Here is a 14059-nt window from a genome sequence, read left to right as displayed (position 1 = left end):
CTACAATACGCAAAGTAAGGTTGAAGTATGTTAAACAGCAAATACTAAAATATGAATTTCCAAATAATTACAACTCATATAAACAATCCACAAACTCATATGTAGCAGTGTGGCCACATTTCTGCGTGTAGGCTCGGCCTTAAATGGATACTTTGAGATGTTGTCAATGATGATCTCGTGGATACCATTTTTATGTCTCTGTGTCCAGTATGAAGGAAGTTAGAGTTGTTTTTACGAACCAATGCTAACTAGCATTAGCACAATGACTGGACGTCTATGGGTATCTGCTAGCTCTAACTTCCTTCATACTGAACACAGAGCCATACAAATTGCATCAATGAGTTCATCTGACTCTGGGGAAGTAGATAAAGAGCCTCATTAACAAAATCTCGAAGTATCCCTTTCAAAGCTGTAAGAGAAATCTGTTACACAATTTGGGCACAATAGCACTATTAAGCTTAAATCATGTTACATATATGCTCAGACAATTACTACTGAATATCTTATGCTTGTCCGTCTCCGTCCCCCCCCCCCCCCCCCCCCCCCATGTAGACTAGAGGACATGACATAATAATGTGAACTCTTTGTCACATTTTCAGGATATATTTCTGGGCTAAAAGGAGCTATTAGCAGCAGGACATCTTACAGCGTGCTCCTGAAAAGCCTTTAATGGGCTTTCAAAAAATGCACAATATTGTAATCTGTGCCCTAGATACCACACCAATATATGTTTCTGAGTATAGCCCAATGCTAAAATATCATTACATAATGTGTCGGGGAGCATTAGTTTGCCACTTACTGATTTATTCAGCAAATGAGAGCAACACAGCTGTTGCTTAGCTAATTTACAGTTTTCTACGTCTTCAGTTTAAAAGCTTGCTGTGTTGAAGAGAAAGGGAGGCCTTCTGTGGATGCATTCTGTGGAGAGGATGCATTTACAAATGTCTCAATATGTCAATATTTTAGTGACCATTTGCCAGAGAGCTGACAGCTGGGCTTGCTAACACTGTAGAACATACTACAGTATTTGCATAGGGGGCAGCTTTGATTGAACAGCAGGCCTAAGTTGGTTGGAAGCTGGAACTACAAAAACTGGGAGGCTGAAACCATTCTACTATGTGCTTGAGCAAAAGAGGACAGGAAGCAATATTAAAACGGCAAATACAATGTCTTCCTCTGGCTTTGTGATAGTTACAATTCTTTCAAAAATGTATATCTATTCAAGATGTGGTACCCATTGCATGATTATGGAATTAGCCACACAAAGCAATCAAGTGGTTCCCTTGAGAGCCGAAGGGTATGCCATTACATTTTCATCAAACTTTTGTTCTGTGAGCACAAATAGGCACATGGCTTACCTTTCAATTTAAACTGGACACCTCCAAAACCTCCCCACCTTGCAATGACATCACAGATCACATTTGATGTCCTGGCAGTGTCTTCGTGAGCCAATCCAGACGTATCGCTATGGACAAAGTACTGAATCAATTATCATGAATCGAAACTTGGCATTTTGCATTTAAAATATTTGTTTTGTGATTGCTCATATGAAGAGTTGTTGTAAGACATAGTTAACAAACAAACTCCTTCAACTCTGCTTGCCCCTCTGAATTGTAGCCTGAATAACCAGTGAGGTTTTTTTTCACAATCTGAAAATATGTTGTAATAGTTGTAAGTACTATGTAACGATGTGTATGTAGTTACACTATTATTGTGATTACAATGAAAATGTGACAATTATGGACAACTGGGCCTGTTTACTATGTGTTGTGGTTGAATGAATGAACTCTGTAAGAAAATTGGATTTAACTTGAAACCGAAGACCAGAAAAGGCTGTTGGATGCCAAAATCGCTCTAAAGAGTAGGCCTAAATGTCCAACCAACAGGCTTGAATTGCAATACTTCATGTGTGATACTGCACTCATTACAATAATTATAATTTCATCCATCATAGCATAGGCCCACTCTGCATACAGCCTCAATCACTACAATGGTGGATGTGTTAAATGAAAACTTTCCATATCAAACCAGGGAAAAAAAAAAGGGAAATGGATATCAAAAATGGGAGGGAACATACTTGTAGGCTATAAACTTTATAATGTGCATTTCAGTTATGAGTTTTATCTTAGATCAAGATGTGTATTGATCAGTAAACGTAGGCTACTTGTCAACAGGCATTTGGAGAAAAAAAAATGGATTCTTCGATGCGTGTTTGCTATCCTACAGTTCAGCACTATTCTTCATTATGTCTACAGCCTATGATTCACAAGATCATTTAGGATAAGATGCGCAACTCAACACACTCATGCCTGCAGCAGCCAGTGCACATGTGCTTAAAAACGTGCGGCTGGTTATCCATTACAACTCACAGTGCCAAGCAAGGTTTCTGTTGTGGAGTTACCGGTATATTCCAGCTATATATAGTAAGCCTATTCTATATAGGGCAGACATGCCTCCACAGTAGTCTATGACCATTAGAAGACTGTTATAGGGGGGTGAATGGGAAACAAGCCAAACCGAAACAGTTATATTTAAAAATGTAATAATCCTAAAAGGACATTGTGAACCATCTCTGACTGATTCAATAAAGTTTGTTATTCACCCATAAATCTCTTCAACCTGCAACATTTGTACAATGTTTCATTCTAATAGACTATATAGGCTGTGGCTACTCATAACCTTGTTGACCAAGTCTGGTGCTGACATCCAACATGCGGTGCAGAGGCAATAGTCTCAACAACTTTGAGAGATGGATAGGACGTTTTGCCCCACTGATCAACTGTCAAATCAACCGTCAATTAAATTGTTAAAACTAATGAAACTGTTTGAAGTTGGAGAAACTAACATCTTGATGAGCCAATTCACTGCTTCAAGCACCCCTGTGCCGTCATTTATCAAACTAACCAGACTGTCTCCCATAGGACTATAGACCTATGCCTAATGATATCATATTTCTATATGATATTCTTCTATATGATATTCTTCTAATTTCCTATACAGTCATATACGTCAATATAGCTGGAATTGCGCAACAAAGATCGTGACAATAAAAGAGGGCATTCATTTTGTAAAACATGGCACCAAAATCCAGAACAGATGGACAGTTTTTATTATATCGGTGAAACTAAATCCGCAGTGTCTTTCATAGTTTTAGCCTAGGATATTGGCTGAATATCTCGGCTACCTTTCTGTGTCAGGCAGATGTTAATGTATAATTTCATTTGACAAACGTCTGACACCTTGCATCCCAATTTTAATTTAGGTACAGCATGTGCCAAACTAAAATATTTGAGGGCTTTATTGCAATTTTAGTTCTATTTCGCCCATTGTTCGGTCCAACAAGTGTTGACTTGGTAGGGGGCTGGACACATTTGGACATAGTCCGAGAAAACAGCCAACAGACGGAGATACAACATAGTGGTTTTAAATTGTATGCCTGCTCATTCTCATTCCCAAATGATTGACCCTTATATCTCAGTTTATTCCGCTTTACGCACCACACCGCATGCACTAAACTCCAGATGTTCATTGTAAATTATCCTTATGTTGTCTAATTTGTGTTATACAGTCTTAACCATGGAGCCCCCTTCATAATAACGTGACGGTCCGAAGTAGAACAGTCAACACAATTCATATCTCTGTCCAGAATAGAAAGGAGTAAAACTAAGGAAATAAGCATTGATGTTGAAAATAATGACAGATGGGCAACCTAGGACGTCATGAAAGTGAGCAGAGCGTCTTTTTTGTCGGGTGTAACGTAAACTGACTATTGTAAATCCATACTATCTGTAATCAATAGACCCCACAATATCATATATCATTCTGCATTTACGGTCTAATTCAATAAGGCTCTGGAATGCTGGAAGGAAATAAAGTTTTACTGATTCTGCTGTAAATCTGGTTGGGAAATCCAGAAATGGAGGCAATGGAACTAAGCGTAAAATTGTCTGTATGTTTTAAGATTCACTTACTTCACTTACTTAAGTTTAGTATATATCATATATTGGGAATAACTGTAATATATTCTTATAAATAGCCTAACATAGACCGTTTTAACACCAGCCCCTTCCCTCACTTTTCCTATTTCTTACCTGCTCTCCTAAGCTTTTTTTCCAATGGCGACAGCGATTCACAGCTTCCCCGGTTTTTCCCCGGCAAGGCTTCGAATTGTTTAATATTTTCCCTTACTTTATTTCATTTCTCACTTCCATCTTCTTTCATCTCATCAATAAACACACGCTGCAGCCTACCTTCATAAAGGACTTCAACGAGTTCAAGTGCGCCCTCCCATTTTTTAACTATACGTTGAATATTTTGGACAGGCACGCCTTTTCACTTACGATTGGAACAGAGCCTCTCTTGAGCGATGTAGGTTGGAACATAAATCGGTCAACGTGGTTTTGCCCCAATCATTGAGCCGTGCACCCTCTCTACGGAGTGCAGTGGGCCGGTGAAACTGTCTCCATGGCATTGTGGCTCCGAAATAGTACATGTCCTCTTACGCAGACAGGGTTGTTTGATCCAATATGAACAACCGAAGACCGTAGTTTTAATGAAATTCCACTCTCTGTGTCTTGAAATGTTCATCCATGCAGAATGTACGTCTTCGCAGAATGTTATTTAAGGAAATAATTTTCATTCAAGTCATCAAGGGTTAATTTCCTCTTACACGCTTTTATTAAAAATATATATATATATATATATATAATTATATAGGTCTATATTGGAATCATGACGCTTGGTTTATAATGTAAAGAGAATAACTCTAGTTTCAATATTCCATTGATCAAAAGGGCAGTCAATTGAAGAATTATGTCTATCATGTGTCTGTACTTTGCATTGGACAAAGTCGTTGTCAGTAACTGCTACCGATTGGTTTGCAGCTTCATATTGGATGACGTTGCTGCCTATCATTTTTAGTACCAACAAGCTAGATTGGCTGCCGTGTCTTTTACTTTCTACGCATTTCTATTTTCTCATTTATTTATTTTTTAACGTCCCTAGCTGACCTCAAGCCAAGATTTAAAAAAAATGCTGACGGTTTAGCTGGCCAATCAGATTGAGTAATGCAATATTAAATTGTTTTGTTCTCCAATGCGTTCACAGATATGTTCTGACTGGCATAAAATATAGCAATAGTGGATCTTTCAAGTCCCCACACCCCCCTCCGGCCTTCATGCCCCCTCCCTGTCTAGACAGTGACAGGTGTGTGTGTGCGAGCGCGCTTGTCTGATGTCTAGACTTGAATAATCAGCCTTAATTAAAGCTGAAGTTAATGTTTATTGTATATTCTAAACATCATGGGCTTTTCGTTACCGGCAACACCATGAGATGTCGAACATATCTGCAGAACCCTAAGTAGGCCATCACGTTCTCTCTTGGAATGATGCTTATCAGGGGGTTCTGTTTCATGCTTAATGCTCTGTTGTAGGATAATTAGGTGTGACTCATAGCCTAAATAATACGCGTGCTTCGGCCTACTATGAAATTAGACTAAGAAAGACAACATGACGGGAACCATTGAGCAAACGTAGTTCATTATCATTAAATACGCGTATTTCCTATTTTGCTTAGTCCCGCAAGACACATCTCATAACTACAATGTACTCAAACAATCGCCATTTCTCATGGTAAACTTTCATCCCGAATTGTATATTTCCGGATTTTGTGAGACATGTGCATTTGGTTGATTATGAGCGCCATCTGGCGGATATATTTTTTTAATGTAATTTCATTGTGGGTTAATGGAGGACACCCGCGGCGTGAGAAGGGGTAGCCACAGATGGAACAATGAGCCAAACATTTCACCAGATGTATACGTGTGAAGCATCGGGTTGGGCTTTTCCGCTCACCAACAAATATGGTGATGAGAGGAAGCTAAGTGGCCGGCAGTGGGAGAAGATAGAGCGAAATGGATTTTGGCCGAAATAATGCACATTTTCTAATCGAGTAAAAGTTTAATCTCAATACAATTTTCTGTTCCCAAAACTACATTCTTATACGAACACGAGTGGACTAAGTTTTGTAGATTTTACCCTTTGCCAAAGTTTTAAGAAATTGCGTTGTTCAGGAGTGCAATGGTGAATTGGGTTCATGCACACGCGCACTTCACAGAGTAGATGTTCCCTAACGGAAATACGCAAATCAATGATATAACTAGCCAATAGGATCTCGCTAGCTCGTGCTTGCCCCCCTCCCTCTATTCTTGCTTGTTCTGCCCAATATGACTCATTTGTTCCCGTTGGAAATGGCAGGCTGTGGTGTATCTTGGGTTAGTTATAAAAATCTTTGGATGCTGCATCCCAATGTGGCAACTGGATTATGGGCGAGTGGGTGTGTCGAAAGGAAATTAGTGGGCGTGTGGAAAAAAGTATGTAAAAAGTATGTGAGTCAAAAGTGCTCTGCTATAGGTTTGATGGTTTTCATTGATCAGTGTTTTTTTCTTCAGTTTCTTACCATGCAACTACCATACATTGACCTACCTTACCGTGAGAGTTTGGACTTCTTTTTTTAAGCCAGAGGATGAGTCTGAGTCATATTTCACTGTTTGGTTTACACAAATAATTGTTCATTTTAAGTTATAAAACTGGCAATTGTTTATTTTTGATTAAAAGTATTGATGGCGGGTGTACTTAATGCGTTCTATGCGTGTGCAGCTGTCACCCTGATATTGGATACTAGGTAGCTACTTCCCAAGGGCCGAACAGTAGTGCTTGTCAAGCAGAGCTAAGGGCACTGTGTCCCATTCTTGTTGCTGTTCATGCCCTCCCAATTGAGTAGTAGACGAAATATACAGTACCAGTCAAAAGTTTAGACACACCTACTCATTCAAGGGTTTTTATTTATTTTTACATTGTAGAATAATAGGGAGGACATCAAAACTATGAAATAACACATATGGAATCATGTAGTGACCAGAAAAGTGTTAAACAAATCATAATATATTTTACATTTTAGATTCTTCAAAGTAGCCACCCTTTGCCTTGATGACAGTTGTGCACACTCATAGGCATTCTCTCAACCAGCTTCATGAGGTATTCACCTGGAATGCATTTCAATTAACAGGTGTGCCTTGTTAAAAAATAACAGCTCAAATAAGCAAAGAGAAATGACAATTCAACATTATTTTAAGACATGAAGGTCAGTCACTCGGTAACAACTTTGAAAGTTTCTTCAAGTGCAGTCGCAAAAACCATCAAGCGCTATGATGAAACTGGGTCTCAGGAGGACCGCCACAGGAAAGGAAGACACAGAGTTACCTCTGCTGCAGAGGATAAGTTCATTAGAGTTAACTGCACCTCAGATTGAAGCGCATTTAAATGCTTCACAGAGTTCAAGTAACAGACACATCTCAACATCAACTGTTCAGAGGAGACTGTGTGAATCAGGCCTTCATGGTCTAATAGCCACAAAGAAACCACTAATAAAGGACACCAATAATAAGAAGAGACTAGCCTGGGCCAAAACACACAAACAATGGACATTAGACCGGTGGAAATCTGTCCTATGGTCTGATGAGTCCAAATGTGAGATTTTTGGTTCCAACCTCCGTGTCTTTGTGAGAGTAGGTGAACGGATTATCTCTGCATGCATGGTTCCCACCATGAAGCATGGAGGAGGAGGTGTGATGGTGCTTTGCTGATGACACTGTCTGTGATTTATTTAGAACTCAAGGCACACTTAACCAGCATGGTTACCGCAGCATTCAGCAGCGATACGCCATCTCATCTGGTTTTTGCTTAGTGGGACTATCATGTGTTTTTCAACAGGACAAAGACCCAAAACCCACCTCTAGGCCGTGTAAGAGATATTTGACCAAGGAGTGATGGAGTGCTGCATCAGATGACCTGGCCTCCACAATCACCCGACCTCAACCCAATTGAGATGGTTTGGGATGAGTTGGACGGCAGAGTGAAGGAAAAGCAGCCAACAAGTGCTCAGCATATGCCGGAAAGCATTCCTCATGAAGCGTGTTGAGAGAATGCAAGAGTGTGCAAAGCTGTCATCAAGGCAAAGGGTGGCTACTTTGAAGAATCTAAAATATTAAATATACTGTATTTTGATTTGTTTAACACCTTTTTGGTAGTTTTGATGTCTTCACTATTATTCTGCAGAAAAACCCAGGAATGTGTAAGTGTGTCCAAACATTTAACTGGTACTGTATGCATCAAGGTGACATCTAGATGGTTATCAATATTAGTTATTTCTTGTGTAGGCTGCTGTCCTACTCAAAATAAAATCATGTGAGAGAAAAAATGCCACTTTAGTTACCGCCGGTGACAGGACCGTGATAGAGAGTAGGAAGCACTTCATGTCGACTTGTGCAGTCCAATCCGCCACGCAAAATAGTCTGGAGTGCCAACAAATTTGCCCAATTAGCTGATTCGCTTTCCATAAACCCACTCCTTTCGATACACCCACTCACTCTTACTCTGGTCGCCATGTTGGGCTGCAGCTACCCACACTTGATCGGTGTCGCGACGAGTGCAATTCGGGGAGTTCCTGCGTGTGGATATTCCTGAATTTGGGAAGCCCTCTTTATACTTCTATTTGTAACTTTTTAAGTTAGGACAGGCGGGAGGCGGTGGCGCACCAGTACAGTAGGTGGGGTTAATGCACAATAGCAAGCTAGCACATGCTCCCCCCTCCTTCCACCTGCTGTGCCAGCGGTAGTATAGGCTAACTAGCAAGCTAGCACATGACACGGTGTCGCAAACAAGCTAGTTAGCTAGCACATGGTGTCACCCCAATCTTCCGCCTACTGTGCTAGTGGGAGGCGGGGGTGACCAGTAGACAGTGTCCTTCACCCCCGCCTGTCGGGCACTGTTTTCCTGCAGTTCTGTTTACTAAGGTGAGGGCAGGTGTTCGGCAGGTAGGCTAATGAGAGAAGACAAAATTATAGACCCATTATTTTTTTCTTCCAGAACCTGTCACTTTCAAATGCATATCGACCACCAGTGGAAAAATAGGTTATGGACAATTTGCCAGACCCTTTTACGCTTTCATTCCCCAGAGGTCATTTTTCGTGCCAATTGCATCACTGTAACCTATACACTTTTTGGAGTGTCATATGCGGTATTGCAAAATGGAAATGTAATAACTTCTCTGCTCAGATGGCAGAACCAGGAACAACAAAGTGCTTATAATCGATACTGCTGATCTGTCTTTTCGTTCTGTGCCATCCTACATGAACCCATCTGAGCGCTCTGTAAAATACATGGAAAGCCATAACTTTCTTCAGATCTTTCAGGTGAGAAAAATAAGCACCTCCTGAGGTGAAACAAAAGTTGGTGATCATGACAACATAGGCATGCAGTGTTTGCAGTCTTTTTTTGTGATCTCTCTACAGGAGATTATTAAAAACCTGTTTTTTGACAGGCCAGAGGAGCCGCTTCAGTTCAAGTTAGAACATGTTAGACTCCTTTATGTTTTTAGATATAGGCCTAAAGACCATACAGGTAGAATAACTAGGCCTATTGCATGTTTCGCCTAGCTTCTGGGCATCAAGGCCACAATACTGTCACAGTAATCTGAACCTTCTTGAGTCCTTTCATCACTCTTTTTAACCCTGTGTGTATTAACACATACAGTGCATTCGGAAAGTATTCAGACCCCTTGACTTATTCCACATTTTGTTACGTTACAGCCTTATTAAAAAATGTATTAAATTGTTTTTTTTCCCTCATCCATCTACACACAATACCGCATAATGACAAAGCAAAAACAGTTTTTTAGAAAATGTATTAAAAATAAAAAACATATATCACATTTACGTAATTGTTCAGACCCTTAACTCAGTACTTTGTTGAAGCACCTTTGGCAGCGATTACAGGCTTGAATCTTCTTGGGTATGATGCTACAAGCTTGGCACACCTGTATTTGGGGAGTTTCTCCCATTCTTCTCAGCAGATCTTCTCAAACTCTGTCATGTTGGATGGGGAGCATCGCTGCAATGCTATTTTCATGTCTCTCCAGAGATGTTTGATCTGGTTCAATTCAAGGCTCTTGCTGGGCCACTCAAGGACATTCATAGATTTGTCCCGAAGCCACTCCTGCACTGTCTTGGCTGTGTGCTTAGGGTCATTGTCCTGTTAGAAGGTGAACCTTCGCCCCAGTGTTAGGTCCTGAGCCCTCTGGAGCAAGTTTTCATCAAGGATCTCTCTGTACTTTGTTCCGTTTATCTTTCCCTCGATCCTGACTAGTCTCCCAGTCCTTGCTGCTGAAAAATATCCCCACAGAATGATGCTGCCAACCCCATGCTTCACCGTAGGGATGGTGCCAGGTTTCCTCCAGACGTGACGCTTGGCATTCAGGCCAGAGAGTTCAGTCTTAGTTTCATCAGACCAGTGAATCTTGTTTCTCATGGTCTGAGAGTTTATAGGTGCAGGCTGTCATGTGCCTTTTAATGAGGAGTGGCTTCCATCTGGCCACTCTACCATAAAGGCCTGAATGGTGGTGCGGCAGAGATGGTTATACTTCTGGAAGGAACTCTAGAGCACTGTCAGAATGACCATCGGGTTCTTGGTCACCTCCCTGACCACAGCCCTTTTCCCCCAATTGCTCAGTTTGGCCAGGCAGCTAGCTCTCGGAAGAGTATTGGTGGTTCCAAACTTCTTCCATTTAAGAATGATGGAAGCCACTGTGTTCTTCAGGACCTTCAATGCTGTAGCAATTTTTTGGTAATCTTCCCAAGATCTGAGCCTGTCTCGGAGCTCTACAGACAATTCCTTCAACCTCATGGCTTGGTTTTTGCTCTGACAAGCACTGTCAACTGTGGGACCTATATAGACAGGTGTGTGCCTTTCTAAACAGGGTCCAGTTGAATTTACCACAGGTGGACTCCAATCAAGTTGTAGAAACATCTCAAGGATGATCAATGGAAACAGGATACACCTGAGCTCAATTTCAAGTCTCATAGCAAAGGGTCTGAATACATGTGTAACTAAGGTATGTCTGGGTTTCTTTTAAAATTTCCCCAAATGTCTAAAAAACCTTTTTTCACTTTGTCGTTATGGGGTATTGTATGTGGATTGATGAGGAATACAAATTATTTAATACATTTTAAAATAAGGCTGTAACGTAACAAAATGTGGAAAAGGTGAGGGATCTGAATAATTTCTGAATGCACTGTATATGCCTAGTATTCTATTTTTTCCCCCCCAGTTTTTTCCTCCACATTTTGTTTAAGAAAAGCTATCTGTGGTGGTAGGTGTGGTGAAGTTCTCGGAGTCCAAGGCTTGCACTGACGGTCAGGAGTCTTTGGAAAAAGTGGACCCTTGCCTATTGTCTGATCCATTTGTGGATTCGGGGTGGGTGAAAACAGAGTTGGGTGCTGTGGAATTGGTGAGGGTAACCAGAAGTGGTCTTGTGATAATTGTTTGTTTCTCTGCTGGACAGAGGGAGAAGGCCCTCTGCGTTAAACAAATGGGGACAAGACATGTGAATTGTTTTGCTCTGAAGAAAAGGGTGCCATTGAAATGAGTGCTTACTGGGGTACCAGTAAAAGTTGACCAACTGAAGGGAAGATTCCTGGTGTTTGTGATGCTCGTCGTTTGGTGCGACGCAGACAGGGCGGCGTTAGTGGTGAAATGGAAAAGTCATTGTTCTTTTGAGTTTTAATGTTGATTCTTTCCCCGACAAAGTGGTGTTAGGATATATAAGTTATTATGTACGAGCCTTTGACCCAAATACATTACATTGTTACAGGTGTCAAGCTTATCGGCATGTGGCAGCAGTGTGTAGGAGGGAGGCTCCTAGGTGTGAGATGTGTGCAGAAGGGCATGAGACAAAGGAATGTGTACCATTGGGGAAAGTAGTGGTATGTGTTAATTGTAGGGGTGCCCATGGGGCTGGGGATCATAAATGTCCTGTGCGAGAGAGGGTGGTGTTCTTTTTTATTGTTAGAAGTATTTTTTTTGTGTGTGTGTTGTGTTAGATGGTAGGGTATTTGTTTATTAATGATTTTTTTCAAGCAAAATATATTGGAGTTGTACTCCAGTCTAGTAGGTGGCGGTAATGCAACAATTATTGGATGCCAACCGCCGTTAAATCTCATCGAAGAAGAAAAAGACAGTCGTCAGGCAGTATTGGTTCTGTTTTCATGTCCAGACACTTCTCTTGTTTTGTAACGCTCCATGTTCGTTATTATTAAACTCACCATCTGCACCTGCTTCCTGACTCCCTGCATTTTCGTTATGTTGGGGTTTGTTCCTTGTTCCTTGTCAATCATTGGCTCATTGGTGAAATTAGCATTCAGACAATATCTTTAGCCAATCCACAGCTCACACGTTGTGGTCCCTGTGATATGGAGTATTGAGACCACGGTCCGACAAGCCCAGACCAGAGACCCTGACACCGGCGTGGGACCCACTAACAGACTTTACATTCCGTGATCATCCCGGTCCTTAGTACTACAAGGGGGACACTCCTCTAAATTAAATGGGCATCCAGGGGTTAATCGGACACTGGAGTTCCTGAGGCGGACACTGGAGTTCCTGACCAAGATGCCTTTCGTGAAAGAGACCACTGTTCTCATGATTATCCATGTCTTTCGACTACACAGACTTCCCCAGAACATTGTCTCAGATCGTGGACCCCAGTTTGTCACACTGGATTGGAAGGCCTTCCAGGAGCTGGAGAAGTTCCTCCACTGCTTCGTCTCCACTCAGACCAGCAACTGGAGCAAGTTCCTTGTCTGAGCGGAGTATGCTCTTAACACACTGACGAACTCGTCCACGGGACTATCACCGTTTGAGTGTCAGTTTGGTCAATTCCTGAACAAGAGGCCCGAAACGGGGCCGACGATGTTGCCACACCTGAATCAGAGCGTGATCCTCTTGCTCCGGTCCTCTACCCGACACCAACATCAGGCAAACCGGCACCGAAGAACTCTTCAGCTCCTCCGACCAGGTCAACGAGTGTGGTTGTCCACCTGTGATCTTCCCTTAAAGGTGGACTCGCAGAAGCTCGATCCTCGCTATATAGAACCATTCAAGATAATGAGTCGCATCAACCCGGTCACCTATCGTCTCCAGCTTCCCAGGTCCATGAGGGTCTGTCTGTCCTTTCATGTCTCCCGTCTCAAGCTGGTAAGGACCAGTTCATGCTCCCCCCCCCCCCCCCCCCCCACACCTGCTCCTCCGCCCCCTCAACTTGTACACGGTCCGGCATCTGTTGGAGGCTCGTCGGGTCTGAGGGTCCCTGCAGAACCTGGTGGACTGGGAGGGCTACGAGCCCGAGGAGTGGGCATGGGTGCCTGCCCAGGACATCTTAGATCCTGGTCTTGTTAGAGACTTCAAACAACTACAGTATGTGCTGGTCGTCATGGCTCAGCAGCTGGAGATGCTCCTAGCACCAGAGGTTGGCAGAGACAGCCCTAGAGACTTTTATTGGGCTCAGGTGTGTCTTATTATTTCATGATTGTGTCCCTGTTAAAAGTGGTGTGTTTTCTGTGGCCCTTTGCTTGAATTATATACCGCGTGCCTTCATTTCCTGAGTGAGTTTTCGAGAAAGTGTTTGTTGTTTTTTCAAGTGTACTGTGATCCTGGGGCTACTGTTTCTCAGTAAAGTATTATGTTTATCCTTAACCACTGATTTCTCGTTTGGTCTCTTGTCTGCACCTGGGTCCAACCTTACCACATCACAGGGACACTATGTCACCACCAAATGAGCCCAGCAAAAAGGGTAGAGCTCGAAAAGTCAAGCCCCTTGGGTACCCATAGAGTTACATTAGAAGTGCCCATCCAAGAAGGCTCAAAGTCATTGGCCACAGATAAAATGACGTCAAATCACATATCTACAGCAGCTTTGATTGGACTGCTCATTTCAACATCATACTTTCAAAATCTTAGCAAGCAAACTAGCAGTCATCATCATGAATCAAGTCCACAATCTACTGGCAAATCCTTTTTGATCCTTGTCACATGAAGATAAATTATATATAAAACATATCGGTGCTCATCGGCCATAAACATTACACAACAAGTTGGATATTGCAAATTTAACAATGAGTGGTTTGGAAGGAATCCGTGGCTAACTGCAAGCATTGCAAAGCGATCAC

At 42.0% G+C, this 14059-nt stretch overlaps 1 protein-coding gene across 2 annotated transcripts in view; it reads right to left on the bottom strand.

The window, feature by feature from the left end:
• LOC110534107 (zinc finger and BTB domain-containing protein 20) overlaps positions 1-4353 on the bottom strand; it is a 34707-nt gene extending 30354 nt beyond the window's left edge. The window contains exons 1-2 of one of the 2 annotated variants that reach the window (XM_036990511.1): positions 4251-4353; positions 1359-1465 (exon numbers count right to left, since the gene is read on the bottom strand). The gene's annotated coding sequence lies outside the window, so the exon portion shown is untranslated. Of the gene's footprint in view, positions 1-1358; positions 1466-4091 lie in introns of both variants that reach the window. The other variant, XM_021618780.2, reaches the window with a different exon arrangement.
• Between the last annotated feature and the right edge of the window lie 9706 nt (positions 4354-14059).

Source organism: Oncorhynchus mykiss, chromosome 10 (assembly GCF_013265735.2).
Source record: "Oncorhynchus mykiss isolate Arlee chromosome 10, USDA_OmykA_1.1, whole genome shotgun sequence".
NCBI classification, from domain to species: Eukaryota; Metazoa; Chordata; class Actinopteri; order Salmoniformes; family Salmonidae; genus Oncorhynchus; species Oncorhynchus mykiss.
This window is presented reverse-complemented; position numbering and strand designations above follow the sequence as displayed.